The sequence below is a fragment of the Poecilia latipinna genome, unplaced genomic scaffold (assembly GCF_001443285.1).
Source record: "Poecilia latipinna isolate Pla-1442-1.1 unplaced genomic scaffold, P_latipinna-1.0 Scaffold213, whole genome shotgun sequence".
In the NCBI taxonomy this organism is placed as follows: Eukaryota; Metazoa; Chordata; class Actinopteri; order Cyprinodontiformes; family Poeciliidae; genus Poecilia; species Poecilia latipinna.
Genome location: NW_015112829.1, coordinates 350,442 through 378,266, shown reverse-complemented (window position 1 = coordinate 378,266; position 27,825 = coordinate 350,442). Strand labels below are relative to the sequence as shown.

General features: G+C 41.3%; 1 protein-coding gene across 5 annotated transcripts in view; it reads left to right on the top strand.

The window, feature by feature from the left end:
- Positions 1–27,825, top strand: part of LOC106946939 (alpha-1,3-mannosyl-glycoprotein 4-beta-N-acetylglucosaminyltransferase C) — a 179,203-nt gene that overhangs the window by 70,875 nt on the left and 80,503 nt on the right. For 3 of the 5 annotated variants that reach the window (XM_015031637.1, XM_015031635.1, XM_015031639.1), the window contains 2 exons: positions 6,845–6,921; positions 17,780–17,863. The gene's annotated coding sequence lies outside the window, so the exon portion shown is untranslated. Of the gene's footprint in view, positions 1–6,844; positions 6,922–16,390; positions 17,550–17,779; positions 17,864–27,825 lie in introns of those variants that run through there. The other 2 variants (XM_015031636.1, XM_015031638.1) reach the window with 2 other exon arrangements.

The following is a 27,825-nucleotide window of genomic DNA, read 5'->3' as shown; positions in this document are numbered from 1 at the left end:
ATGCTAATTGCCTGTTCTTTCTCCGGCAAAACGGGTTTACAGGCCATTAAATGGCACTGAGCAGTTGACAAAGGATAGCCAGCGCGCTTCCCACCTACTCTTCCCCCTCACTCTATTTCTTCCTCTGACAGGGCGTTGCACACCCACACAACACCGCTCTGCAGAAATAAACATATTAGCGGTTTATTTATTTCATTTTTAAAATGCTTCTTAATTACGTTTGTGCTGTATTTGGTGCAGGAAGAGGAATAGATGTCTGAGATTGACTAAGCTAAGAAGTGATAAAGGTGTTAATTATTTTATCTTCTTAACTCCAACGGGATTGTTTGGAAAGGATTATTTTTAGGTCAGTGCAGTTTTCTTACACAGTTCTAAGATGCCTTAAAATTGTTTTTGCGCCCTTACAGATGTTTTTTATTTGCAAATGTGTGTATTTATGATCATCAATTAAATTTTATTAGAAAAACTTAAAGATAAAGATAATCTTCATCTTTAAAAATTATCTTTAGGGGAAACGCTAGGTGAAAAAAATGGCCTCCATGTTAAATCACCAACTGACGTATTGACAACATTTTGCTGGTTCATTCTTGCGGGCCACATCCAGTCCTGAACACTAACCCTGTTGGCAAAAGATTTCCAAATCTAACCCAGAATGCCTCGATCTAAAGAAGTTCAAGAGCATTTGGAGACAAAATCACTGGCTGTATTTCCATTAACCACAGAATTGCTCAAATTGAAATGACAGAAATAAATTTGCTTAGCGGAAATACAGCAATTAAAAAAACAACAACAAAGTCTCACTTTTTTTGATAAAGTTTTCTCGCTGGGATGAGTTGGTTTTTCAGTTGCATCCCAATAGATGTATTTCACAAAGCTGTAATGGAAACACTTTTTTCACATCGCACAAGGCACATGAACAACAGCCGGATGTTACTACTGGCAAAAATGAAGAAGAAGACAACAGGAAGTGGTAGCAGGATGATGGTTTGTTTTGGGTTGGGTTTTTTTCAGATTGCAGCTGGCTCCATCAGTTCCTAAAAAAATGGGTGTCATTTCAGCCTCTTGAATCCATAGCTTTTCTGAAAAATCTCTGGCTACAATTTCCTCGAAACGCTGCATACATAGCCGCTCCCAAATAGGTGGGGCTTGTTGCTAAATGTCTCCTCTGATGGCTGTTAGATGATGAGCGCCAGCATCATGACTGAATTATAAATATAGCTCATGCAACTGTTTACATTCGTTGCTGCCGTGACTTTTAATGACTTATGAACAAGCTTATTCACGTGATTTTAATTTTGTTATGTATTTAATGGAAACGCTGCAATTGCAATGGCTTTTATTTCCACTGACAAATTCCTCATCTGAAAACTGCATTGTGTATTTGCTCAGTTTATCTTTGTCTGATGGTATATTTTATTTTGATATGAAACATTAAATGTGACAAATTGTGGAAAAAAAAATAAGTAAAAAGTGAAAAAGTGTGACAGAAAACCAAAAGTAGAACTCAGTAAGAAGACAAATCTATTTTTTCCACACTACAGTAAATAATAAAAGATAGCTGAGTGCTATTGTTTGAATGTAGCCCCACTCACGTGCAGTCCTCCTTTCTGCCATATTGCCCCTAACACATGGGGAGAGGGGGGTTCTTTCCAAGGTAAAGTGCAATTCTTAGCGCACTGCTGCCTGTGCAGTCTCCCAAGTGGCCTTCGCATCCTCGGCGTGATGGATGTTGTTTCAGATTCGCTCTTTCACTGCTACTGATAAAACAGCCTTGTCAAAACACATCCACCACCAGTGTAAGCAGATAAAAGGTAGTTGCAGATGATTAAAAAGATTTGTGCTTTGCGTCATTTATGATGCCGACTGCCAAGGAACGGGGCTGTGACGGATGACTCAGACAAGAGAGTTCGGCATGAAGCCTGACTGCAAATGTTGCTGGTAATGACCAGAGTGTGTGTGTGCGCGTGTTTTTTTTTTTTTTTTTTTTTAGATGCAGTTAATGAGCATGGCCATTAGGCATAAATGACATTTTAAAAACCTGGGGAGCGGGGAATGAAGAAGCACCGTGGATAGACTCCCCTCGTCGGCAGCAAATACGCCATAAACATCTGGTGGATGCAGCACCCAGTTCACACAGATGACCTCCACCCGGAGTGTGGAGGTCTGTCACTGTAGGGGGACTTGGGTGATGAAGGCTCATTATGGAGGAACTGTCACATCAATCCCATCTTCAGATCTCAGATATATGAGCATGTTTCATACTTCTTTGCGTTTGGCATATGAGTTGATGAAAGATGTTTCTTCTTTGTCGTAGCATTTTAAGGTGACAGAGCTTCCATAGTACAGTGTGTGGTTGGAGAAAAGACTTCAACGTATTCTTAATGCAGACGTCTATGATGTATACATGCAAAAAATGCAGATTATCCAGAGGAATGCAAACTCACATTCCCAAGAAATATGGTAGTTGGACTTTTTTCTGGTGACTTTGTGACACTTAAATGTTTTGCCGTGTTCAGCTTTGTCGAATGACCGGCTGGTTGGAAACTCCAAAGTAACAGTGAATGCCCAAGTCGTGCTGAAAACACTCTTTAGTGTAGAAGCTGCTGAGAGAAGAAGGCAGAACAGTAGCTGTTTTTAGTGACAGCAAATGACGAAAATACATTTCCTTAATAGAAACACACTAATAAAGCCATTTCACTGTGTTCTCCACTATAAGTCTAGATTCATCTGCGGTAAGTTCACCTCTGTCTCTGATGGAATATGATAGAATTTGAATGCTGTTAACGTTTTGGAAGTCTGAAAGTCAATCAGCATTAGCATGTCGGTAAACACACATCCATCGGCGTCTTTCATGTTGCGTTCCGACCAAAAGCATTTTGCGCGTCAGAAAGGCAACCAACAACTCAAGTTGGACGCTTGATATCGAGCGTCAAAATTGCTGGTTACATAATGTAACCCCAGATTCTATGAGTATAGGTGCAGCCTTTACAAAATAGAACACTCTGGACTAATGAGAAAAGAGTGGAACAGCTTTGGGAGGAGCCTCTTGACTTTAGGTTGTTTTCCTCTGCTGCTCTCTTTGCTCAGTGGAAGATGAAATTGAGAGAGTTTGTAGAGTTTCACCACGTACTCCAGAAGCTGAGCGTTGTTTTCGGCATTATTTTCGTCTCACCTGAGCCCAGTTGGACGACTTGCTGACCCTCATCAGTGTTCATCTCCTGCCAGGGCTCCATCTATAGGTCCCTATGCCACATAACAGAGTTTCTTTGATTGGTTGATGTTGTGCATAAAACGCTCAAAATCTGAAAAAACGCAGTGCCAGACACACAAAAATGAACCACTAGATGTGCCACAGCACTTTTGGATCCCACATGCAAAGTCCGACTGTAGACTTTGTATGTAAACCTGATGCCCCTGACACTCAAATTGTGTTTGGCCTTAATGCACTATAGTATACATAAGGTTCATCACACTCGACTATGATAGACCAGATTAGACCAGTGTTTCCACAGCTGGTGCCATGTGTGGCCCTGGTGTTGGCCACCTCTGCCAGGTGTGGGCCACCAAAGGGCCGACATTCTTTCTGTATTGCGAGTGCAAGTGGACCAGAACTTGTCTAGTTGTCGCTCACCTAGTACAATACAGAATAAAAAACTCTTCACAATGTGGCTTTGACTGCAGGCAAGTGGTCCAACAGGCTGAAAAATAAAAGACACGGTTAGCGTTGTGACTGAGTGGTCAGCCACGAACACCAACCGGTGCAGCTCCCACTCATAGGGTCACATTTTTCCAGCCCAACCACGAGAAAAACTTTACAAATTATATTTGTAGATGTTAAATATTCTTACAATACTTCGTTAATTGTTGAACTAGAAAAATATGACCCTAAGTAAAAAAAGAAGTGAAGAGCTGCCTCTCTCGCACCTACCTCCACCAGCGCTCCTCAGAATTCTGGTGGAGGAAGCCGCGAGAGTGCCTGACGGACCCGTTGCATGCAGTCACCAATCACACCACTAGGTGGCTCCAAACAAACGCACTGATCAAAAATCTCACAAACACATACAACCCTACAATCATTTTGATCAAAACTCACAAAGACACACACAAGCTCCTCTCTCTCTCACCTGGCCAGACCAATTTTGGCACCTGGTTAGCATCTTTACCTTGATAAAATCAGTTAGGTGTTCACCAAAACAGACGACTTCTGTCACGCCTAAAAAAATCTGAAATGTCCTTGTACTTCTTTCTAGACCTAGAAAGTGCTGTCATTAGATGCCCTGCTGATATAGAAAACTGTGGTTATACACAACAGAAAACAAGAACCCAAACAATGACGATGCTGTGTAACAAACCAAAAGCACAAAGTATTTAAATGTTAACAATAAAAGCTGCATCTGACCCCACACCCAGTGATCTTTTGTAACATGTTATATTCTATTGGGTTGCTGTAGCTGAAGAAACTATCCACAGCCAAAGCACAGTAATCTCCTTTTCATCTCTATGTTTACAAAGTTTGGTAAAGGCATCCTTTGACAGGTGTGATGCGCCACGCTGCTCCCAATATGCATTCCTGTTAAGGCAGTGCAGAAATCAATAAAACAGCATTTTCTTGAACAGCTGGTGTTTTTCTTCTGTCTGATCCAATTCGTTCCCTTTGCAGCGGTTTGTTATTCTGACTACACGGGCTTAGGAAGTTTCACAGACTGAAGGTCAATGCTCAGACCATGGTCTTCCATGTAAAGAACCTCAGACCTCTATTTAATTTAACTATCTATTGCAAATATGACAAAGATGTAGAAATTGGTTTCAGTATCGTCAATTATCTTACTGATATTGAATATATTTCTCTGTCTTTACCTGGCATATAAATGTTCTATGTAAGCGTTTTTAGTCTCGTTGACTGTAAATCTCAAACAAAGTAAAGACAATAAGTAGCTCAACGTCTCTCTACAGAGCACCTCAAACTCACATTGTGATTAAAATTCTGGGATGTTTCCCCCCGCCCCCCTAAAAAAAAAAACAACAATTTATACTAATTTTAAAGGGGCTGATTCTGCTACAGTTCCTTTTTTATTTGTGGGAAAAGAAACCCGAAGTTTTTTTTTTTTCTTTTTGCACTGTTGGCTTCACAGTGGGAAGTTGAGCAACATCAACATGAAGCCAGTGAACCAGACACACTCAGACTATATAAATAAACTGCTGCTGTTTTATACCTTTACATTTCTGGGTCTTTTTTATGTTAGTGTATAAATACTAACAAATACCAGGTACTTGAACAATGTTTCTAACTGATTTCATTGGGGGTAAAAAAAGAAAGAAAGGAGTGTGCATTTTTATGCTTGTTCTTGCGTTCTACTACACGGCAATCAGCATCCTCTCCTCATATGTACCACAAATCGTTGTATGCCGACAAAAATGCAAACCACTTCACACATGATTTCATATTGATGCGAGCAATTAGAATGTTGCTATGTAAGCGTCAGGATTAGCTTAGTCCTTTCTGTGAACACGCGGAGGTGTTTGTTTTGGTTGCAGAACCCGGGGTAAAGCATGCTTTCCAGGCAGCGCTGACCTTTCTAGTATCCTCCGTAGGAATTGTCAGGTGATACTGCTCTGTTGCTCTGAATACGTGGTGGTGGGAGGGAGCGAGGGTGTGAAGAAGAACAGAGGAGAAGCTAAGGTAACACTGTACGTGGGTGGTTCTTTTCCCAGGTTGAGAATTTCCCTGGAAGCAATGGATGGAGCGGTGGAAAACAGGCTGCAGTCGATGCTGCGCTTGCTAACACAATGCTGGCAACCAGCCTTACCCGCAAACCACAAGCACATAAAACACAGTCCCAATTTACAATCAAATGCTCTCACTTGACTTGCAAGACCAAACTTAGTTCACTAACTTATTTTCAGAGAATAGAGTTGAAAATGTACCTCAAGAGGTTGAGGAGAAGATAAAAAAAATGTTTTTAGTTTACTTGGAAGAGGCAAGAAAACCAGGTGAAACTTCCAACTGTGATGACTGTGTGCATAAGGAGAAGTGAAATTTGGCTCATTTTAAAGGTTAGTAGCTATGTTTCCATTTCCAGTGTGTTCAAAACTTTGCGTCAGCGGCAACGTCCAGTTGTTAATCGTGACTGGTGTGTTGCAAAAGAAAAAAAAAAGTGTTAACATTGCAGTTTTGCTTAATAAACCGATTTTGATGCAGCCAAACAACTTGCTATCAAAAAAAGTGTTTTTTTTAATTGCCATGTTTACATTATGCAAATTTATTTCTGAAACGTCAAATTGTGCAATTATATGGTCAGAGGAAACACAGCCATAGTCTGTGATCTTTCAATGCAGATCATGTGCGTCACATTCATAAAACACATTTACGGAACACAGACAAACAGAAAGTTTCACTCAGGAAGGATAACAACGTGCTCCCTTTAAAGCCTCCATAATAAACAACGCCACAGAGAGCAGCGGCGTGAGGAGAACCTTGTTAAATGAGGTCATCTCGCTGCATCCTTTGATCCCTCCTTTCTTCATCTCAGCTGCAAGTGGCATATAAGAGTATCTATCTTTGTGAACAGCTTTGAGCCCCCAAAATTACAAACAAACGAAAGGCGAGGGATCGATAGTGTGTGTCTCACAGAATGATGAACTGGCACTTCAGAAGGGGGGAGAGAAAAAATCAATGTTGCGTCCCCCCTCTCTCTCTCTCTCTCTCTCTCCTCTGGTCTCTATCCTTCTCTGTGGGCCCTAAACTCTCTTCACAGTCCTTGTGCAGTGGTGCTTAAGTGTGTGCTCAGAGCTGGGTTTGTTTCTGCGCTTTAATGGCCCTTTGTTTTTCTTCTTCCTTTTTTAGCCTGGAAGACCCCTGCCAATTTGATGTGTGAACGCACCCAGCGATAATGGCCCAGAGGACACACAGTGGACATAAGTGTAAGTGCTTCTCTGTCTGATTTACAGCTGCGGTGGACCTCCACCCCAGCTGCCCTGTGGGCCCCCGCCTATTGATCAGAATACATTGCATTCCCTAAATCATAACGGGCCTGGTTGGATGAACCTGGTGGAATGAAAACATATATTCACTTCTCAACCTTGGACTATCTAATGCAGGAGGTGTCAAATGCGTTTTCATTTTTAGGCCAAGTCAAGATCAAGAATATTGCGAAAGGGCTGCCTGTGGCAGAGAGTACCAATAAAATCCATTAGCAGACTGTTGAAATATGAATATATAGCAAAGTCTGCATTCAATACATTCTTGAATTTAAATGGTATTGAGCATATTTTCACATTTGTCAGTCCCAAAATGATCGGTGATTGTTTTTAGTGAGATTTTACAATCAAAATCGTGGACTTTGCGGCGTCAGTTAAGAAAAATTTGTAAGAAATGAAGTTGTTTTTGAGGTTATGTATATCGGTAAACGTTACTTTACTTTTACTCACCGTTTCAATTACAGACTGTAACTTGGTAAGGCTGAGCCAGCAATTTAAGAAATGCTGCCACCTGCAGGTGGGAGTTAGCATCACTAAAACCCAATGTTTTTGAAAATTTCCACAAATTATTTTGTAAAATTTGCCAAAAAAAAGTGTGGCAATATATTGATTTTGTGTGAATTTCTTCTTTTCTTTTAGTAATATTTTTGTCTTGGCAATCAAAATAACCTAATTTATGTGGTGCAGCAGAAGTCAGAGGTACTGCCACCTGCATGAAGGAGTTAGTCACTTAACCCTGATGTTTTTGAACATTTTTGTGGGAAATTGCAAATTACAACACATCTTAAAGGTTCTTTGTATGTGACTCTGGAATCCAGATAAAAACCTATGGCGGTTTGTTACATGTGATCTGATACATAATATTTGATGCAGTTTTTTCTTGTTTTTTTTCTGGTGCAGTCTTTGAGTTAAATGAATATTCTTGCCATCCTAGAAAAACAGAAGAAAGTTCATTATTTGCCTAAATTTAGAATTAATAAACTTCTCCAAGGGGAAAATTGGATTCCAAGAGCTTTGACTGAAGCTAGAAATTAACTGTTGCACTTTGGTAATCCTCTAGGATCACATTTACCACAGAGAGAGAGAAAAAAGTGTTTCTTGGCGAAAGTTGCGCTCTGCTAAATGAAATACAAAACGGCTCTAATAAATTTGAGAGGCAAAAAAAAGCTCAGAGTTATTAGAGTGATTGCTTCTGTTCCACAAGACTTGAAGTTAGTGACTTTATACTGCATGTTTAGTCTTGACATCCTGGGATCAGGGTTAGCTTACTCCTAGCAACAGGCGGGAGTGATAGAGGTCGCTCTGTTACTCTGTACTCGATAAAACCAGAGAACACTCAACTTGTGCTTTTTTCGATGGCCGAGACTTCAGAATTCATTTTTTTGTTATTTCTGTTGTCTATTTTGAATATTTAAAATTCCAATGTTAAATGTTCACTGGAACTGAAGGTTTATTGATCTTTGAGAATGTGTTCTTGCATTATTATGCAGTTATCATTATGTTACTTGAAAATTGTCTCAAAGCAACAATCGCAATAACTTCTGGGACGATTTACCGCCCAGCAAAATTTGTTACCATAACTTATCGTCACTTTTGTCGAGCCTCTAGACGAGCCTTGGTAGGAGTGGGACGGCAGTGCTGTCAGCTGTGGGGAAACTCTTCCTGTCAGCCCTGCCTCATAAAATGCACTGCTCTGAGATGAAGGCCCAGACAGCCATCCATGTGGGGTACGGGGTGGGAGGAGAAGGAGGAGAAGGAGGAGAAGGAGGGATATCCATACGGCTATCTATCTGCTGCATCCATCTCCAAAATCTGTTTGTCTCCGTTTCTTTGTCTTTGTTTGTCTCCAGGGGTGCAGCTCGGCTGCTGTTTGTGTGCGTGTGCGTGCATGCGTGTGTGTGTGTGTGTGTGTGTCAGCTGCCGAATATTCACGGTACGTGCTAGGAGAGTTTGACAAGCCGCTCTGACACCTCCGCTCTCTCCACCCTCATTTTCATTTCCTCTCTTGTGTCGGCACTTTACCTCCCAGCTCCTCCGGTCTGCCGTTCGGCTACGAGCCATGCGTTCCGTACAGTCGAGATTAAAAAAAAGTCAGCGCACGCACACACACACACACACACACACACACACACACACACACACTGCTTTTACATTACTTACCTGAGAAAATAGGATGTTAAAAATAGGACGGCCCGCATATCGTCAGGAACAATGTCTGAAAAGATTTCATTGGGAGCTTTTATCACTAGTCTGTGAAGGCTTTCATGCTAAAATTGGCAATTTATTGTATTCTGTTTAAGATTCTTCTCACCTTCTCATAATGGAAACACTTTCAATCTCAGTTTAGAATCTTTTGGAAATTTCTGTATTGGGAGCACTTCTACCATATGGCTGCGTGTCTTTCAATAAAAGCAAGAAAATGATTTCAATTTATTTCCATATTCAGCTCCAGAGTCTGGAGTGGAATTGGGGGATGGCTTACATCGTATCATATATTGTGATAATTTTCTTATAATGATAAGAATTTTCATTCAACATTGCCGCAATAAATTTCAATTAATGATGTTTAAAGTTATCGTTAATTAGTTTTGCATTGCTTTATTAATTGAGAGTATCAGTAAATATCAATAAATTTGAAAATATGATAAACTGTAGTTACTGTGAGCAGGTTTAGTGATACACAACACAGTTCTTTATATGACTGGTGCCCAAAAATGTACACAATCTTCTCCAAAACTCTGAACACTGGCGTGTTTCCATTAAGCAAATTTATTGTCTGAATGTCAAATTGTGCAATTATATGGTCACTGGATCATAGCTATTGCTAGCTTCAGTGGTTGTGCAAAGACTGTTTCTACTTTGCCTAGTTATGTGTGTTAAGGTACGTTTGTTGTGTGAAAACTTAAAATAGGCAGCTGTCAGGGAGGTCTAAGTGTTCACGGATTCTAGCTGCTTTGGTCCCTAAACTCTATGAATACCAGGAGTCAGCTGTGGAGTAGATAAAGATTTTTCCATCAAGTATTGGGAGGTCTATAAGTTATGTTAAGGGGAACTTCTTTAAAAATCAAAATACCTCTTAAAAACAGATATGTTTGTCGCCATTTCTCCTTTTCAATTGTCTTATGGTCTTGAATTGATCCCTCTCCGGTTTTCTGTTAGAATCAAACTTCTTGGTTGAATGAATATAATTTTAAGTCTAAATCTGCTTTACTATACAGCTGGAAAAGAGTTGGTGTTTTTGTGAATCCATTAACATTTACAACACTTTTCATAAATAGTCCAAAGCAGAACCTTCAACACAGTGACTGAGAGCCGATTTTAGCGCTTCGCCCTGAACATTCAGAGCACTTAAAACTGTGTATTTTTCTGCTTCCCAAAATAAACATCTTTTATTCTAAAAAAAAAAAAATATATACATAAATGCCCTCTTACTAAAAAATATTTCAGTTATAGTCCAGATATTACTGGCTTAAGGTTATGTTTTAATGTTAGACATTAGTTGCTTGGATACATTTTTAATGTTTCTGCCAGATGAAACCTTTAACTCTGGTTTTGTGAGTAAAGTCAACTCACAGCTGTATTCATCCGTATTTGAGCCGAACAGGTTAAACTGAGCGACTTGACTGAACCTTAGAGTTGTTTTTCACTCAGCAGTGTTTTTTTGTATTTATTTATTTAACAATCTATCGAAGATGTATGGTTCAGTCGTCCCATCAATATGTTCATCCATCTCCATTGTTCTACAGGTGTGGACTCAACATCTGCATCGGGCATTTTCACTCCAAACGCATATTCTGATTGTCCGTTTCTAATAAACAAGTGTTATGGGAGTTAAACAGTAATTATTAACTTCTCATATTTTCAAAAGAGGAAAGCTGGCATGTTGACAGGAGGTTTGTTTAAATCCATGTCTGAGAGACGGTATCGATCAGCTTCTTGCTCTCTGCATATTTCTCAGGATTTTATTTTTTTTTTCCCAAGCAATAATGATTAGCCCCCAGGGGGAAAAGGTAAACAGCAGCATGGAGAAGTTGCAAATCCTTTCTTCTTTCCAAGTTTTCCCTCGTTAAGTCATCATCACAAGAGTCAAGGCCTTTATTTTCAAACTCTGCAGAAATATCAATATGGATTTAGGAGTCTCCCTGAAGCGAGGTCTTCAGCTAATTAAATCTGTAATCACTTTGTACTGTAAAAACACAAGCAGAGGAAGAGGGGAGGTGGGACGCGGTGGTTTAAATGAGAGCCACTGGAACTTTATTTAACAAAGCTAATTGGGTCAGAGCTCCTTTTCCTCGTAAAGCGCCGGGGTTACTTGGCATCCAGTTGAGGCTTACAGCTCTTTTGCCCTCAAACAGTCAGACTCCCTGTGAGAGTGTGAGCCGGAGTGCCGCCAAGTTCAGGAGCAGTGCGACCGTTGTCATGGCCACAGCGAAAAGGCGCGCCAAATTGTTGTTTCATTGTTTCAAGTCTACGGTTGTATGTCGAGGAGTGGAATGGGATTCAGAGGCACTCCGGGCGGAGACGGGATTCCGATAGCGGAAAGTGTCAAACAGCCGAACGAATCCATGAATCATCTCTCCGCTGGGTTCTTCATTAGTGGAAACTGCAAGTGTGATTCAGTCACTCGTGTCCCAACGAAGCAATTATCTCCACGTAGACTCGATAGTCCCTAATTGTTTCTCAGAAGATCGCTTGGAACAACAATAATATAGATGAATTATAGAAATGGAGTTTGACTCATGTCGTGTCAAACTTGCACTCTATTAAATGATTTCGATCTGATTTGATTCTCACATTTAATTTGAACAATGAAGCCTGTGGTGGTTCTAGCAAAAGAAATGTACTAATTTGCTAAGTAGATAGAGAAGTTATGGCTTTAACAAGATGTCAGGACAGGTGTTCCTTTAAGACTGTGCCCCATGAAAATATTGAAACTAAATATATCTAGTCAATATTTTTTATCTGAGGAATGTCTACTGTTCATTTAGGGTGTTTTCACACATGATAGTCTGGTAGACTCAGTTTGATTGGTGAACAAATTTGCAACACTTGTTACATTTTCAGATGCTATGGACGGCTTTCACATTGCACTGTGTTAAACAAAATCCTGTGAAAAACCTGTTCCCCCTTCTCGCCTGTGGTGGCGCTGCACCAAAAAGAATATAAACAAAAACTGAGTTGTGTCCAATTTCAGCAGTATAGGATTTCTCTTTTGTCTTTGGCAAAAGACCACGAGCCATTTCTCCTGCTAGACGTGCTTATTTGTCTTGGTTGTATTTACCCAGAATGCTTTATGCTACAGTCTGCTTCTTGCTTATGGTCCGCTTGTCATTCACATATGCATTCAAACCACACTAGAGTTCACTTCAGTCGAACCCAGACCTAGGTTTATATTTTTGATAAAAGCTACATAGCCCAGCTTTGTAGCAAAAGTGTGTACCTAATAAAGTGGCCACTACGATGGCTCCAAAATATTTCCTACTTATTAAGGTCACATTTAAACTCGAGCTGGGGGAAATAGTATGTCTGTACTTTTTGACACAATAGTGATAAAATCCATCACAATATATCATCAATAACATGTTAATCTCTCTTTTTCTTTCACAATACATTATATGACAAATGGCAGCATTTTGTTGCAGGGGAGAAAGCACAATGATAAATAAGCCAAACATGTGACACTCTCCATTAAGCGCAAATGGTGCCAGAAGAAACAAACACTTTATTAAAATGCAATAGAAGTGACAGATGAGCTAAAGAGCGGACACCTCGACTGGGTCCTTCTCATTATTCACTGCCTTCTGCCTCTGAATATTAAGCCAAAGAAGTTGTTCTCAGTAGCAAGGTGTTAACTCCTCTCTGCCTCCTCCATCTCACCGCGTTACTCATGTTTGCGTCCGTCCCCGGGGCTCTTTGAGTAAAGCGCCTGAACTAAACAGGCAGTCGAGGCCAAGCGCAGTACGGCGAGGCTACCTCTGCCCTGGAGAGATCTGATCTTTTACTCCCGTTTACTCCTCAGAGTTCGTGCTTGTTTTCACCCGACACTCGGTTGGACATTTTGTGGCAACAAACTACTTTAAAGACTGACGGCAGGGAAAGATTTTCAAAGTTTGGTTAATTGCTAGTGATGTCACTTATTGCCTTTTGAAATGACCCATTTTTGAAACCTTTTCTGAGAACAGGCCATTTTAGCCGTAATATAGTAATATTTGTAATTGTTTTTGAAAGTGAAGTTCATATATAAATGGAATCATCTGTATTTAGTAAATAACCACAATCTTACAAATTTATTTTATGTATGTATTTTCATAAACTATAACATTTCAAAATATGTCAAAAACCCATGTAGTTTTTTTTATGTGATCTGTGTATTTATAAAATTTTGGTGCTACTTGTAATATTGAATATATATATATTTTAAAGAAGTTACAGCAAATGTGATTGTGATTTGCAGTAGTGGTAACATTTGGTTTTGATCATGTGACTGTTGATTAAAAAAAACAATTAAAAAGGCGATTCTGTTGTAGTTTTGCAAAAAATAAACATTTAATAAACAGGGCTGCACAGTGGCGCAGTTGGTAGAGCTGTTGCCTTGCAGCAAGAAGGTTCTGGGTTTGATTCCCAGCCCCGGTCTTTCTGCATGGAGTTTGCATGTTCTCCCTGTGCATGGTGGGTTTTTTCCGGGTACTCCGGTTTCCTCCCACAGGTCATGTCAGGTTAATTGGCCTCTCCAAATTGCCCCTAGGTGTGAGTGTTTGACTGCATGGTTGTTTGTCTCTGTGATGCCCTGCGACAGACTGGCGACCTGTCCAGGGTGTACCCCGCTTCTCGCCTGGAACATCAGCTGGAGATAGGCACCAGCACCCCTCCTGACCCCACTAAGGGACAAGGGTATAAAGAAAATGGATGGATGGAAGTTGTGAAAAACAAAGAATGACTCATTAACCCCGTCGTGTCGTTCAGGGTAAAGAGCCGTTCAGAAGAATTGAATCGTATGTGAATGTCACTTCTCTAGCAATTGCAGAGGCTGCTGGGCGTTCCTGTAGATTTTGTTTCATTGTTAAGTCTGGCAGATAATGGCCTCCATTATTAGAAATGATGCGTGACGTTTCGGTGGTCTGACTGTCATGAAACCCCTCATGTTCGGTGCGACTGTAAAAGCAGAGTGTTGAAGGGAGCCTCCTGTATTCAGCTCACAGTGATCTGAATTAATACTAGTGATTGGTCCCCCAGTCACGTTCAGCCCCATCTTTTCATTCCAGCATCTGGTTTTAATTGGTGCGATGCTGTAAAGCTACAGCTGCTCTGCCTGTTAGGACAATAAATTACTCCAATTAGGCGTTGAACAAAAGAGGCTGTCTGACACCGCAGCCCCACTGCCTTGCTTTAAAACTGGAATGCAGCGGAATGAAGGTTGTACTGTAACACCTGCCCCATCATTTCTCAGATCAAAACACAGCCAGAGTTCCGTGGATGCGGAGAGAGATTGCTTTGCATGCCTCGTGTATCCCCCGTCGTTGGGGCTGGCGGCGTATAAATTAAATAGAAAAAGTGTCAACGTTTGAAATCAATACGAGGTACATTGTGTAATTGCTGGACGGATGATTAATTGCTGTTTGCATCATGAGTTGTGGATACATCTAGGTTTTCTGGCAGCTGCCTGCCATATCGATGGCACCGGTAATGAAGGCAATAATGAGGGACGGTTCAGGAGGATGTGGAATGGGAGGAACAATAGGAACATCTGTGCCTCTCCATAGTTAGACTGTAATTGAGACCATATTTCATTTTGGACTGCGAAAGCTAGCCCCGCGCCGTATTCGCTCGTCTACCTTCCAGAAAGATGAGGCATTTATTTTGCTGGCGGAACGCCTTCAGCGGCTTCGGCGACACAGGTGGTCCGCCGCCGGGAGGAATTTGGGGCGGCAGCCGCCGTCGTGGTCGGCCCTCCTTCCTACGTATCGGGCCTGGCCGTGCCATCCCTTTTGTTTCAGCGCTTGCTGTGAGCACACCATTAAGCCAGGAGAAGTTTGACAAGAAAAATGAAGTGTGCCATTTCCCGTGGCCTCGAGTGTCTCTCTGAATAATGAGCGTGTTGCTTCGTCTCTCTCTCTCTCTCTCTCTCTCTCTCTGTCTCTTCCTCTCTCTTGCTTTTTGCCATCAGATATACTTTTTCCCTTGAAGTTTCAGTTTACTGTGAGAAGGTCTCCAGGTTGCCACTTGTCTCCGGAAAACAGTCTTAGAAACACTTCCAATCCATTTGGGAAATCCTTAGTCAGAAGTCACAGCAAAGCTGTGTTGAATATAAGAAATATCTTTAGGGGGAGCATCTTGAGATGGTACATGCACCTTCTACTCTGTCAGCTAAATTAGCTGGCATTGGTTTCAAGGCCTTTAATCATTTTCATGATCGAAAACATGCCAAATATCCAGAAGAGATGGATATGCCAGTTACCAGTATTATGACATTGTAATGTTATGGTTCTCAATCTAAAATTTTCCAGAATCCCATTCTGGTTTATTGTAGTTTAGATTTTGTTGGAGGAAAGCTCTATGAAGTTATTATTAATAACAGTTTTTTTACCTGTTGTAACAAGATGGCGTCTCACGAAGGCTAACGAAACTAATCAGATGTATGGTGGAAAAACGCTCAGTTTTATATAACGCTGTTAGCAGAAATTTACAGTCTACAATTTTACAAAAGAAGTGTGCTTCTGTTTTTTTTTTTCCAGATTTATAACACCTGTGACTCCTGACACTATGTGGAGTGAAGGTGGTTGAGCCTGCCTGTGATTGACAATTTAGGAGAAGTTGTGAATGATGACGTTCATTTTCTGTGCCGTTTTAGAATTTAAGTTTGTCTATCTTGGGGTGTGTAGTTTGACAAAGGCAACAGAGGAAGTGAACAAAACTATTAAGTCAGAGTTCCCCACACTTCTGTCAGGTGTGGTGGTTGCGAGGTGGTGAGGAGAGACGCAGAGACCCAGGTTGTGATACAGATGATGATAGATTTAATGAAGAAAGCTCAACAGTCCAGAACAGGCAGCATGGCAGAGAGTTAGCACACTGCTAATTACCGGTAGCAACTGAAAAACAAAGGACTGAAGAAGAGAGCTAAACCAACACAGGACTTTACACTTCTACTGTGATGGCAGGCAGACAAATGACATACAACGTACGTTTGACGAGGACCCGACAAGAGACAGAGACAACAGGTGGATTTAAATACACACAGGGGTAATCAAGGGAACGAGACACACCTGGGAACAATCAAGGGCTGACAGGACAACACAGAGACTCAGGGAAACAGGACTAAACACAGAAAATCCCAAAATAACTAAACAGAAAAACACGGCTCATGACAGCTTCTAAATATCGAGCAATTAAAGCATGAAGCATTTTATTGCTGGCATAGATACTGTTTGGCCTGGCACTTCTCTATTTGCAGTGGGGGATGATTGTTTAGAGCGCACACAACTTTTTCAATTTTTCTGACAGTAGGTAGACAGGAAGGGGGCAGAAAGAAGGGGCTGAAGACATGCGGCAAAGGTACCAAGGTCGGGAATGTAACTCAGGAGAACTCAGGAGAACCGCAATAAGGACTGTGGCCTTGGCATACGGGGCGTTAGCTCTACCCACCACGCCACACGTCACCTTACAAAATGGAATTTTAGAACCAGTTAGAGTGGTAGAAGCATGGGGCATTTTCTAAGTTTTTATTTTTTATTTTTTAGATTTTTTAAGAGTGTCTTCAATATTTGTGTTGGGGTATAAGAAGGAACAGGATGGAAACACCCTCACACAGCCCTGTTTTCGCTGAACCCCCAGAGACCCTCTGACATGGCTGACCTCCTCTGGAAGAGTTGTGGTCATGACCAGAGGGATCTCCCTGCTTATTATGACACAAGTTTTTATGGTAATGGGATGTGAAGTCTGCATGGCGGTGATAGCACCGCAGGAACAGGATAGCCTATTACCCACCGCTGTGTGCTGGTAGTAATGGTAAGACAGAGGTACATCCTATCAGTTATGGTTATGATGCATTTTGAATGGGGCACTACCTTTATATATCAGTGGATGATAACAGGAGGAAAGAGCATCCTGGCGGAGACGGGCATGGCCGTAACGCTGAGAGGAAACAGTCAGAATACCGTACACAGCATGCCAAAGTGGGTTTATGGTGATAAATAGAGGGGAGTGGCGGGCTTTTTCCTCTCTCTGCTACAGTAGCGGAGGGCCAGCCCGTGTGTTCAAAGAGACTGAATGCCCAGGGAGAGCAAGACAATGAAGAGCGCGTGTGTACATGTGCGTACGACAAACAAGAGCTACTCGGCAGAAGGGGAGCCTTTAGTTAGCTGTCTGCTTGGCGCTCCGCCGCCCCTCTGATGTATGTTTATGGCCCATCATCTCTAGCCAATTACCCTGCCCCGGCGTAGGGAGCGCAGCGCCTCCTCGTCAGAGCCGTCAGTGTCTGAGCGGGAATACAGACGGTGACAGTTAACGTTTCTGGACATCCTTGGCACGGCGCTGTTCTCCTCTGGGCGGGGGGCTCTGGAGATTCATCCTAAACAGTGAGGCGCCAGGCGACGCAGTCTGCTGAGTCTACGGCCGCCTTGGGAATTTAAAGCATTTTTTTATGTTTTTTTTTTTTTTTGTGCGTTGCTGTGTGTGTGTGAATGACTCCGTGTGTGTTGTGAGTTGGACTACTGTCTGTTCAAACTTTTCTTCATTTTCTTTGTCTGTTGTGTTGCAGGATTGATAAAGTGATGTTTGATGTCTGATCACTGTCATCGTTTGCCAGGTACAGCAGAAGCAGACGTGTTCATGTGTCCCGTCCATGCCACCCGACGCAGTCTCTCATACAAACGCATCTGAACTTCTCAAGGTAATCCCTTCTTCTCTTTGTAGTTTGTGTTCAAATGGGTTTTCCTGCAGCTGCCTTCGTTTGCTTTAGTAAAACAGAAAATGCTGCTCTCACATAGAGAGGAGGCTTTAGGAAAGGCAAACGCGCCTCAGCTGCAATAAAAACACATTTGCTTTTAAGCAAAGTGTTTATTATGCTTTCAACAATGAAGTTGATTATGATTTGATTCTTAGCTTGAAAGTTTTACACCTGATGTATTTGAGCGCTGTGGGGCAAGTCAAGGATCCATAAATAGAAATGATGATTTTAGGATTGTCTTCTGGTCTTCACTTTCGGTTATGGTGACAATTTGAAAGTACCAAACCATGCTTGTGTTGGATGGACGAAGATAGTCACTTGCAGTAGTTGCACTTTGGTGCCATTATTGCTTTTTCTATTTTAAAATTTCTTTTGCAACCTTTTATAAAGTTTAAACAAGTCCAAATATCCTGCTACAATAGCTAAACAACTTACCCAAAGAACTGATTAATTTTCTTCTAAATTTAGATTACACAACAATGTTTGGGTGTGTGCAAATGTCTTTTTCTGAGTATGCTCACCCTGCACATCAGCTTGCCTAATTATTAGCGTGCTGAAGACGTTAATTCATCACAGCGGATCTGCTGCCGTCACATGGCCCTCTGCTGCTGTCATTATGAGCTTCAAATTTCATTGCTTACATGTATGCAAAAGCAACAAGCAGAGGCAGCTTCATGAATTGTTGATGCTGTAATTTTGTTGTGTTGTGATGACCCCAATACTGCTGTGTTATGCTTGTAACAACTGTTTCAAAGAAAGTTCACCTTAAAAGCAAAAGATAATACCTTTTATTAACTCAAGTAAATGTAGAAATAGTTATTCTGTGGAGAGGAAGAGATCGATTCAGGTCCTGGGACAAAGTACTCCAATGTAGGATTAACAATTCTATTGCGCCTTTTACTCTTGTCTAAGCTTGTCCGACTTTCAAAACATATTCAAAATCATCCTCTTCTCTGTTCAGAAGGCATATTTGCGTGATGTTGGAGGAACAAAAGACGATTCTTTTACTCGCCATCCATAGCCACGCTAGGATGATTCTGCTAACAAAATGAAACCTGGAGATGTAGGTATTAACTTTGTGCCACAGCAATTGGGAAAATAATGCAGAAACACTGAAAACTGCTTGTATTCGTCTTATTTTCTCACGCTCTGTGTTGACTACGCTACCTGTAGCTACAACACTGATCAGGACTAAACACCAAAAAAGACATAAACATTTCCCACACAAAGAATATAACCTTCATTCTCTTACAGTTTTATGTTTTCAGACTCAATGTTTATTTTGCCATTATTAATAAGTGATAGTATGAACACAGCGGTGGTTGATTAGCTAATTTATGCAGCTGCTCTACTGATGATCTGTCAGAGTGTATGGGTCATCAGTTTTTTTTAATTTCTTTTTTTACGGAACCTAAACACCAAATTCCACAGCACATTTACATGTTAACTTGTCAAAGTCAAGCTAGCATAACTGACCTACTTCCCACTGCCCTGCTGTTTCTTTTTAAACTTTTTCCTGACCTGTGAAATGTGATGCCTTATCTAGTTGTCCTAGTGTTGACAATTAGTAGCAAACCATTTCATCCTTTTTCTTTTATCACGTTAATAATGCACAATATATACAGCAGAAACAATAAAAATTTGGCCTATGATAGAGATCTGTAGTCTGCCGGCTAACTGTCGGCTAAAACTTGTTGATGATGTAACTAGTCGATATCAAAACAGGACTAGCGGGAAGCAGCACAGCTGAGAGCACAAAGGAAGAACTTGTTAAAGAGGTAGGTGCAAAAAACGTCAACTATCTGGATCTAATTCAGGTTTAACCTCCTGCGGTCTTAGTGTGACGCTCAGGAGGAGTGCAGCATATGTCACGGTCAGATAGGAGGAATGTCGGGGGTAAAAGCGCGCTCGGGATCGGTGTGATCCCCGCCGGGACAACGCACATGGGGTAAAGCTAAAGGGGTCCAATGGACCAAAGTCTCTTAATCCTCCTGCAGTCTTAGCATCATGCTCAGGAGGAGCATGGCAGATGTCACGGTTAGACAGTGACTGTGGGGCGGAGTGACGGTATGACGGTCTTTCTGAAACTTCACACATGCAAAAAAATGAACTTTGGAAAAGTACACAGAATAAAAAGCTTGTGCGGTTTAAATGACACAATCTTCAACCGAAGAAGAGTTAAATAATCAGACCAGGAGCAGAAAAATGTAATCTGCAAAGTGTGTAGGAAAAGTTTGGTCGGATTTGATGTGAGACAGTAAAGGAAAAACAGGTGCTGCTTTCTGTTTTCCTATGTAGTGTGAACTAAGAGTAAACCGAGATTAAACACCAACATTTTATTCTCTGTACTTCAAACATTTCTTTTGGACTGGCCCGCTTTCATACCATTCTTACTGGAGTTGTTTTTCTTCTACTAATTTGCAACATTTGAAAGTGTTGCTCAATGAGGTATTTGAAATTCTGAAAGGGTTCTGGACTTCAAATCAAGGTGATCGTCTTGGTTCTCATCTGTTGGAAAGGCATGCTTAGTGTGGGTGAACATTAAAGATTCATGCAAACAGCTGCTGCTCCTACAGGACAGAATTACCCAGAAAAATGAAGGGAGGTTTAGATTCCAAATGAGAGGGAAACCTTGGAGGAGCAGAGTTTCAAAGAGCGTTGCTTCTAAGGCGGCTGATTTGTTTGCAAGAAGTGACTGCATGCTCTCCTGCAACAGATAGTCCGAAAACTGGATAGGGATTTAAAATGCCACTGAAACAAGCTGCTGGGAATCTTACTGTGAATCAGAAAAGTGTTTAATATTTCTAAATTTTTCCTCTATATAATTAAATAATTGTCAAGCTTAAGGTGGGGGATTAGAGCTGAAACGATTAATTAGATTAATTGTGATTAATCGATTATTGAGATAATCAACAACTAATTTAGTAATCGTGTAATCGCTACAGACTCCAAAAAGTCCATTTTCTGAAAGAACAACACACTGAGGTCAGTGATTAAGATAAACCTGTATAAAAAACATATTGTCTGTAAATGGCCTGTCATTTAGAGGGACAAAGATCTGCAGCTAACAGAACATTTTGAACATCATGTGAAAAGTTCAGCCTTTTTTGTTTGACTTAACATCAGTACAGTGTAGCGTTGATCTACTGATCTTTTTTTTTATTCAAAGATTAATAATTGGTAGCAAAAAGTGCTTAATAGGAGATATTTTTTTGGAGATTTTGCCAAAACGATGCCACTTCAGGAGTTTTAGCAAAATTTATATTTGTAAAGTTTTACTGTAATCACTAGGCTGTATGTTGTTCTTTTAGAAAATGGCCTTCTTTTTTGAGTAAATGATTGATTCCTAAATTAGTTGAGAATTATTTCAAAAATCGACTCATCACCTCAGCCATACTAACGTTACGGGGCGTTATAGTGGCCATGAATACTTTACGAATTCTCTGTATTTTTATAAGACCTGTTTAGGACCGCTGTGTTTCCTGCAGTCTGATAGCAGACCAGAGTGAACCGTGTTAGCAGAGAAAAGAAGCAGCTGATATAGGTCAAATTAGTCATTTCCATACAACACTTTGCTTGACATTTGGCCGCCTGTTGAATAGCGAAGCGGCGCCCTCGTGCAGGGCTCAAGATAAAAAGGCGCGCCTGCGATTCAGCTGACATTTTTAGGCTGTTTGGCGACAGATGCAGTGATAACGTATGATATTTGCAAATGGGCGGTCGGCGTTAGGCGCAATGCTGAATCCATCGCTGACGTCATTCGCAGTCCCCCTCCACCCCAGTTCGCCCTGACTCCCATGTTTCCTGTGTTTCCTCACATTTGTTCTGTCTAATTTGCTCCCGTGTGTCCTGATGCGCTCGTTCTTCTGTTGCCACCCTCGTTTTGTTGGCGAAAGAAATCTCCATCACGCCGACGTCATTGAAGCTCTGAGATGCAAACACAACGCCGCCGTGCATCTGTGAGCACCTCTCTCTCCTCCTGGCAAGAAAATACATCAAACGACCTATGAGGGTGTGACATAATAACGCTCTGCGCTCCTCTGAGACAGGCCGTGACCTTTTGATAGGGACGTCGCGGCGACTGTCTGAATGGTAATGTGAAGGGTTGATTGGCAATTTACAGCCATCACAAAGGCTTTGCTTCAGTGAATCAAAGTACAGGTCTGTAGTAACAAACAGAAGCAATATGGTCTTAACCTCCACATGCTCACCAAGACAAATAACAGATATTCCTGCTGCTCAGTGCAGTGAAAGGCAGGGGCAGCCTCTCAGACAGAACAGCTGGTTGGGTTTTCTTTGCTCCGTCGCTGTCTGTCACTCACTGCACTTCAGCAGCTGTGAGTCCAATGTCTCCAAGTTGGATAAAATTTAAACTTTAAGGATTACTGAAAATGTTTATTATTATTAAGAGAATTATTGACAAAATTTAAACCACTTCTAGAGAAAGATACACATTTATGTGACTATCTGAATGGTAATGTGATGGGTTGGGGAATTAAAACTTTTAGTTACTAAAAGTTTGTATTACTTGTATATGTCTAACATTGTAATCAGGTGCGTTCACACCGGCCCTGTTTAGTCCACTTTAATCGAACTCTGGCTCATTTGTGTTGAAGGTCCTGTTCGTTTGGGGATGTATAATCGAACTCTGATGCAGGTCAAAAACTAAAGTCTGATCCACCTAAAACTTTGATCTTGGTTTAATTGAAGTAAACCCTGCCATGGATGGATGGACGGATGGATGGATGCTAGGAATTCTGGATGCAGATTGATGCAACAAAACATAGTTCAGTATGTTTTCTTAATCTGATATGAATATATCAGACTTTTTTTTTGCTCTACAGGATCTGTAGTCCACACACATTCTGTTTTCTTCTGACATCTGGAAGCCAGTCTGCACCAACAGTTCTCTGTCTGATGTAAGAAAACTCTTAAGAGTCGTGACCTCACTGGAATCTAGATTTACTAATGCTGTACATTTTAGAGGGGCACCCTTCCCTGTATGAGAGGAGGATGGGTATCGGGAGTAGGGGGGGATTGCGAATGCAGGGAAGACTATGAGCCTAATGTAGATCTGTCATCAGCTGGCTGCAGATCAAAAGAGCAGCACTGGCAGGCGGAGCAGAGAATTCACCAGAGCCTCTGCTCTGCGCCGGGCTCCAGCTTCTCTGAGGGGCCTGACTCCAGGCGAACAGTGTGTGTGTGTGTGTGTGTGTGTGTATCTGCTTTTGCGCGTGCCGCATGTGTGTACTTCCATGGTGTTGGAGAGGTGTGGGCACATGCACAATGTCTCAAGGCAAAGATCTGGCTTTGGGAAAATGTCACCAGAATCTGAGAAGCAGGAGAAAAAAAAACTAAGAAGAGAATGAGGAAAGTGTGAGGAACAGACGCCTGTGCTCTGGGAGGTGTGGGATTTGGAGTCTACGGCAAGCAGTCGCTGTCTCTGAGTGGATGATCGGGAGGAATAGAAACCGTGACACAAAGACAAAGACGCAGGTTTTCTTTATTGAACACCTCTGCAGCGTCGGTGCTCAGCTGCCGAGTGGATTCAAGGACATTTCCAAATTGCATCTCTCTGAGGTTACCGTCTTCCATTCCCAGCCTTCTAACGAGCAAGAAAACCTGAAAACGTGCTTGTGTGCCCTGGTGGGAACCAAAAATAAAAAATTCCTAAAAAACTACTTTTATCATTTCTGATCATACATGACAACAGCATGACATTTTTGACAGGCGTTGTGCGGTGCCGTGGAGTATTTGCCCCCTTCTGTTTTTGCTTTTTGTGGTCATTCTTAAGTGTTCCAGGTCATCAAGGAGTTTTGATATCAAACAGATATAATCAGAATATGATTTTTTTTTTTTCCAATGGATGATATCATTTATTATGTGGACCAAGGAGGGGGAACTATTGATACAAACCTCACTGACCCTGTGAGGGAACTCTGAATGCTCTTTAAACCTGAAGCCTCTGTTGTAATTTTTTTCCTATTTCCCACGTATTTTGGTGATTACTAAATCACATGGATAGACACATAATAAAGGAAAGTTTGTGGAATATACATTTCTGACATATCAATCAATCTGTGTGTCACTGTTGATGTTCTCCTGATCAGAGTAGTGCATGTTTACTGGGATCAGTGGTGTGCAATTTGCAGTATTCTGCTGTGCCATGACCAGGTGTGTTACGTTTATTTGAAGTCGTTGTTATTAAAGGATAAACTGACTGTCTGGGAAGGACAATTTGATGTTTACCTGTGTGGTCAGAATTAGCTGATTTTAGTCAAGTAAGCAATGGTACAAGTTTCCCTTTCATCTTTAACTGATTTTAGTTGCAGCTGCATTGAATTTGTAGCAGTAAGTTGTATGGGTTGTTTACTGTGGCGCTGTTGGAGCAAAAGTTTCTGACATGTCCAAAAGAATCTGTGGCAGCGTAGTTTATATGCTGTTCAAATTGTACATTCTAGAGTGGGAAATGTGTGCCAGTGTAATGTGAGAGCAATATTTATCTATGACATTAAAACTAGGGATGTGGGACATATTGGCATCAACATCACTGTCGGCTGACGTCGGTAGTTTTTTGACATACTGGTGTTGGATGTTTTGATTCCTTCATGCATGTTTGATCTCCCGTAGCAAACATTCAGCTGTGTAAAACACCTGGCTGGCCCTAGCTCCGCCTTCAAGGACAAACCTCCTCCTCTGAGCTGCGGTTTCCAAACTTCCACTTCACAGAGCAGCGCTCCCTCACTCGGCTCCTTCAGACTAGCCAGCAGCAATTAGCAAACACCTGGTGAAATGATGCATCTGCTGAGCTCATTATAGGCGGTACTTCTTACTGCAACGCTGGTAAAAACGTTATTAAAGGGTTGATAGAGGAGAGATTTTCTGATGACTTCCTAAAGATTCAGAAAGAGTAGGAGGGAGAAAATATTTACAGGAAGATGGATCCCATGAAAATCTATATTTTTTAACAAATGCACATTTCATTATCTATTGATTCTGTTGTTGGTTTATCCCTGCAGCCTAAATGGTTCATAAAAGGAGGGGGCTGCTGATGTTACCCTCACCTCCCTAATCTCAGTGTGATATGTTAGTTCAGGGATACGGCTCAAAAGACTAACGGAAGACAAACAGCATAACTCCATGTTTTCCCCCTGTATTTACTTTGTGCTTATCGCTGTGTGTGTGTGTGTGTGTGTGTGTGTGTGTGTGTGTGTGTGTGTATATACATATATATATATGTATGTATGTGTGTGTGTGTTCCCAAGACTGTGTGCGTTCTGGAGTTTCACCGAACTCAATGTCAAACCTATTTCCAAATCACTGATTCAGCTAGTTGTGGAGATCCAGCGGTAGCGGTGCCGGTGCTAACCTTTAGAGATTACGGTGACATTAAAAGCCGCGTATGACGAGTGGGGGAGACTTGAACCTCTCGGCGCCTCATCTGATGCAAATGTCCTCGCGCTCACCTCTATCAGCAAAAGTAATTATGGCAAACCGCGGTGACATCTCGGGCTGCGCGAGAGAGGAGGAGCGCCGAGCGGAGGTCCTAGAAACCCGGCGTTCTCTCTCCAGGTAAAGGAGGAGACAATTATCTGTTGGTGCTGAAGAGGCGGCCGGCGAGGGAGGAGCCCTCGACCCTGGAGCCCCTCTTCTTCTCAGATTCAAGTATATTCAGCGCGGGAGCCTGAGGGGCCGCAACAAGACAATCACTCTGCTGTTAATACACTCGGGGTCTGGAGGTTGTAATGCATATTTCCAGTCGATGCACAAATACATAGTCGGCATGCGTGTTATCTGCGCCTCTGCTGCAGCAAAATGTTTATTAGTATGTATGTTAGCGGTGCGACTTATGGGTCTTTGAAGGGAACCGTTCGCTTCAAAAGAGTCTTTTGAAGGATTCATGTTTGAAAATGTACGTTTTTTCTAGCAGCAAGCCATTTTTTATCTGTAATAGTTTTATTTACATTTTTTGTGGGTGAAGTTCACAAATAATGATTATCAGAATTCATTCCGATTTTAATCTCAGAATTTTGACTCTAATCTTCTGAGATTAAAGTCAGAATTCTTTTTTATTGAGTGATCACAGTCCTCTTCCATGCTGATCAATCTGCTGATCAGTGTGTGAGAAGTTGAATGTGATTTCCTTTGTGAAGGACGTTTCTGTGGTCAAGTCAGGCTAAAAGAAATTGTGCTAAAACTGAAGTTTCTGATGTATTCATTGATTACCCATCTTTCATCCCTTGGGATATTTATTTAACATTTACTTATTTAATGTTTATTTTTTTAAATGTTTATTTTATTAACATTTACTTGGATTTTTTTTGCTGCAATACTTTGGTAACACTTGATTTTTTCCATGCTAAAAACAAGCATGTTTTGTGTGTTTCCCATCTTTTCTTTAAATGTTCAGTTCTTGTTCTGGTTAGAACTCTGCACCTTGAGGAAAGGTCTCCACGCCCCCACAGCTGACCCTGCTGTTCAGAGTCAACGGGCTGCAGTGGCCCAGAGCAGCTAACGCTAACCTTTAACCCCAAACCCCGACAGTCACTCCTGCCTTTGCTGAACAAGTGGCCTGGGCTTTTATCCCCTGAAGTGTCAACTTCTGTAATTGTCCTCTGCTCCTGTTGTAAGAACCAAAGCACCTCATAATGAGTCCAGCCACATTATTCATCACACTTACGAAAAACAGGTCAGAGCGCCTTCATAAGTTTGGTTCTTCTTCACTGCCTCTTTGTATTTTCTACTTGTAAACTCATGTACGATGAACTCAAAGCAGTATTTCCCAGTTTAAGCGAATAATGCTATTTTGTCTTGAACTGATCTATTAAATGTGCACAGAGACATTCAAAAGAACAATTTAGACGTTTTCTTTGGTTTTGCTTGCTGCTCTGTTGCCTGGCAGCAAGAAGATCCCAGGTTTGAATCCCAGCCTCATAGTCATGTTTACCAACATGACTATGGTTAACTGACTACTCCAAAAATGTTGCACATTTGTTTGTCCTGTGTGTCAATAGCTGCATTTCCGCTCATCGTATAATTGCGTAACTTGGAATTATGCAAAAAATTTGCTTAATGGAAACATGCCAACGTTGGAAAAAATTCACGTTTTTCTCTAAAAAGTTTTTTCTGCTAGAATGAGCTGATTTTTCGGTTGTATCAAAATTAGTGTATTTCGCAAAACTGTTATGGAAACACTTTTTTTCCATCACACAAGTCATGTGCTCAACAACCGGATGTTACTACTGGCTGAAAAGATGAAGATGACAACAGGAAGTGGTAGGAGAATGATGGCACAGCGTGTTTGAATAAGTTTGTTTTGCGTGAACAAACTTATTCACATGTGATTTTAATTGCGATTCTTATTTAATGGAAACTATGCAATTACAAAATTGAGTTTTATCAAGACAGATCCAAAAGCAGGAAGCAGACTATATGCGCAGGGCATTCTGGGTAAATGCAACCTAAACAAACCCATGTGTCCAGCTCTAGCTGGAGTGATGGTTTGTCCTCTTTTGCCAAAGACAAAAGTGAAATCCTACAAAGCTGACAACACTGCATTTTTGTTTACCTTTGGTGAAGAAGGAAGTGCTCAGGTCTTCTTCAGATGTTTTGGTGTTATTTCCTCCAGTAGTTATTGGTGCAGCGCCACCACAGGCGAGGAGGGGAACAAGTTTGTCTACTAGTTTTGATCATCTGACACACTGGAGTGAGAAAGTGAACCACAGCAGCTGAAAATGTAACAAATGTTGCAACTTTGATCCCCAGTAGAACTGAATCTACCAGGCGATCAGGAGTGAAAACACCCCAAGTCTAATCCCACAAAAAATAAGTTTATATTTATTTATTTATTTATTTTTTCTTTTATATATATATATATATATATATATATATATTTTTTTTTTTTT